Consider the following 3,882-nt stretch of genomic DNA (forward strand, 5'->3'; position numbering starts at 1 on the left):
AGGTAGGGGACCGCACCGATACGTTTGGTGGTAGTAGAAGGCCCCCAAAACCCAGTTCAAGCTATCATCGACAGACACACACAAAGGATTGGCCTGAGACAACTATGTTTTACATTCGAGAAAACAAGTCTCAGACCGTATTTATTGTTCAACAGAATTGCATTAAAACAGTGTCCAACAGAATTCATTGAAACATATATATATATTTTTTAATAATATTTCCACATTTATTTTATTATAAGAACTTGAACACAACTAGCAGATTAACCGTTGGACTTAGCCACTCACTCCAGCTTGTCTTTCTTCTTAATAGCGTAGGGGTTGGAAGAACCCTTAACAGCATTGATCAGCTCGTCAGCCACACAGTTTGTAATGGTTTTAATATTTTGGAAAGTTGCTTCTCGAGCCCCTGTGCGAAGAAGCCATATTGCCTGATTGACATGACGTAGGGATACCAAAGGGGATGATGGACAGAGCGTTTGAGCAAATCAAACACTCAACCCCAGTCAACTGATCTGGGTTTAATCCATCATCATTCTTTAGCTCACTCCACCACCCCAGTTAAGACATGGCCATATGCAAATCAGTCTGACCCTGTGCCTCATGGGAACAGTCCAGCCCGAACTGCCAAGCCATGTCTTCCCTGGACCGGAAACAAGCATCCTGGGACCGGTTTCGGGTTCATACCCCTCATCAGCCAGGCTATCTAGAATCATTGTTCTGCATTCTGTCCATCAACTGTTGTTTTTGCATTTGTCACCCCGAGTGGGACGGGTATGCTCAGAAGTGAGTCCTGTGCTCTCCATGCCACTGGAATCAAGCTTTACTGGCTGATGAGGGCTGTAAGCCCAAAACCAGTCCTAGGATGCTTGTTTCCAGTCCAGGGAGGACCTGGCTTGGCAGTTCGGGCTGGACTGTTCCCATGGGGCACAGGGTCAAGACTGATTTGCATATGTCTGGGTTCAAACTGGAATGGCATGGTGAGCAAAAAAAACATGGATTTAGGCCCAGATCTCTGTACTGGGGTGAATGTTTGACATTGTTCTGCATTCTGTCCATCAACTGTTGTTTTTGCATTTGACATGACTAGGGGCGACACATCCACAGCTTGCCTCCTCACAGTACCAGCACGACCGATATGTGTAGAGTCTTCTAGGGAGCCACTGTTGGTGATGGCATTCACCAGGACCTGGAGGGGTTCTCTCCAGTCAGGAGGTGGATGATCAAAAAGGCATGCTTTACGATGCGCACCGTCGTCAGTTACTTGCCATTGTTGCGACAATGCATCATCATTGAGTCAATGAGACACTTCATGATTGGACAATGGACCTTGCGGAAATACTTGGCAGCATAGAGGCCAGAGCTGTGGGGCAGGTACTTGGCATACTCCTCCTTGACAGCAAAGTAATTCTGTAAGGAGATGTTGTTGATCTGAATATCTTCTGTGCTCCATTTCCCAAAGAGCTTAATTTTGGGGGTATCAGCACCAGCAGGTGTGGCCTCCCATTTGGTCCTGGTGGTGGGTGGTACGGACTCCATGATGGCGACAGTCTTGACGTTTCAGGATACTGAGGGGGAAAGAGCTTAAAACATATTTTGATTACCATCACACACTGTACATACTTTACAATTAACATGAAACGAGTTGAAAACTGATAGAAATTGGAATCTCCTAACCCACATTGTTGTAGTCATGTTTGGCCTACACATTAGCACTTAGAGCACTAGCTGTTGACTTGGGAGTCAGAGTCCAAGCCACCGGGACCCCTGGATATAATCTTTACAAGGCAAACTCCCCTGATCCCTCACAAGGAGAGGTAGCTGAGCTCTTAAATACCCATGCCAGAGCAACTCAAAAGGGATCCTGGGCAAGCAGGGTGGTCTTGGTTCTATGGTTCACGATCCAACTCTCAACAATCCCAAGGCAGTGCCATAAAGTACCTTGGGGGGCCATGGGCTGTCGTTGTAGTGCACCCCCGTCTCTGACTTACAGTCTGTTGTACTTCTGCTCGACGTGATTAAAGATTTAAAGCAAAATGTATTTAGAATTTGCCTGCTTTCTCTTTTAAGATGCCAAGCTGTCTACTAGCTTTGTGGCCATCCCTGAGTCTTCCTCCGGAATTAATATGGCAAATCTTTTAAATACCTGAAGGAAAAAGACTGGAGGAACAGCACGACCATGCGCAATACATCTTTCCACTTGCCCTAACCCAATCATAAATCAGGGATAGGACAGCGTGCTCAAACAGCTTGTGTCCAGGGCAGCAGAGTGCATTAACGGTCGGTAGAGGCACCGCAAATAATGAACCAATATGGGTGTTTCAGGACCTGGGGCTTAAATGCCCCTCTTTTGCCCCTGCTAGTCACCAAAGAGACCCGCTGACCCCTGGCAACCAATAGGTGTGGGACGCGGTTTCTCAGGTATCTTGGAAAGCAATCAAAATATGAATGTAAGTACCAACCGGCAAAAGGCCGTTGGTGCGCCCGGGTCAGGTATTGGCCCTACCTGTGACTGGAGTCTGCCATTATGGTGTTGCTCCTCTGCTCAGAGGAGGCATCGACGTAGGTGTGTGTCAAATGCAAGTTGCCATTCATGACAACTACCTCCTGCTATACTGCTCCTGTTTGCTCAGGACCGTAAAGGGAAGCAGAGAACAGCCTACAATATGTGAGAATAGGACAATTTACTCCGCAGGCGTTTACAGCACGTGCCATTACCCTGCATTTTTTACTCCGCAAAATCTTTTACAACGCAGGGCTTTACAACGCATTTCCCATTACAATGCAATTTACTATTCGAACTACACCGGGACATTGCTTTGGGGAATGCGTTGTAATGGTTTGCGGTGTAAAGCCCTGTGTTGTAAAAGATTTTGCAGGGTAAAAAATGCGGGGTAATGGCATGCGTTGTCACGCATTTGTGGCAAAGGATGTGTACCATATGTGATAAGGTACCTGGCGGGGGGATTTTATTATATGTTTAATTTTTAGGGCACTTGTCCTCAATGCTTCTTGGTATTAAGAGAACATAACACAAAATAGGTTTAATTAAAAAAAGGGTATTATATCCCTGAAGGAGTGTGAACAAACATGTACTTGCAAGCAATCACATGCAGGCACACACCTGTGCCTGCATGTGATTGCTTGCAAGTACATGTTTGTGTGTATCTATGTGTTCACACACATATCTATGCATGCATGTGTCTATGTTTGAGGAAATGTATAAGCGGAATAGCCTGACTGCAATGCTTGTGTTTATGGGGTTATCGTGGCATCATGATGGCCCTATCAGAGACCCATTTGGACTATGCTAACCATGTGCAATATCACTGACATAATGGTGGTTCTGGCCAAATGTTCACCATCTTTTACATATTCCAGGCAACATGAAAGAAAAGGAGGATAGCTCAACTAACTGACCATCAAAAACATTAGGGGTGTGAGAAATTTGTGTAGTTTGCTTTTGCCTAATTACGATACATTACTGCAAAATTAGGCACAATTAGGCGTAAGGTAAATCCATCATTTCACACTATGGGGTCGATTCCGATCCGGTAAAAAGCGCTCTGAATCGTCGTACGGAGCGTTTTTTCCCTGTACGAATCGTACCTGTAAACGTCCCGTACGTACGACGAAGTACGATTCGTACCAGGAGCCGTACTCCGTACAAGTCATACAAGACACAGTACGACTCTAATCTCCGTACGATTGTCCCTCGGAACCCGCTGTACGCGACATCTGTACGGTTCGCGGCTAGTTTTTACGACCCAGCAAGTACGATACGTGTCGGGTACGCACCGTACGACCCTTTTTCTACGGGAGCTGAAAACAGCCGTAAAAGCAGAGTTTGCGCCGAAACAGGTACGGAACGCCCCCCCCCTG

General features: G+C 46.2%; 1 pseudogene; it reads right to left on the minus strand.

Annotated features, from left to right (window-relative positions):
• Positions 1 to 284: 284 nt before the first annotated feature.
• On the minus strand, positions 285 to 1,539 carry LOC144769182 (small ribosomal subunit protein uS7 pseudogene; annotated as a pseudogene).
• Positions 1,540 to 3,882: the final 2,343 nt, after the last annotated feature.

Source organism: Lissotriton helveticus, chromosome 7 (assembly GCF_964261635.1).
Source record: "Lissotriton helveticus chromosome 7, aLisHel1.1, whole genome shotgun sequence".
NCBI lineage: Eukaryota > Metazoa > Chordata > Amphibia > Caudata > Salamandridae > Lissotriton > Lissotriton helveticus.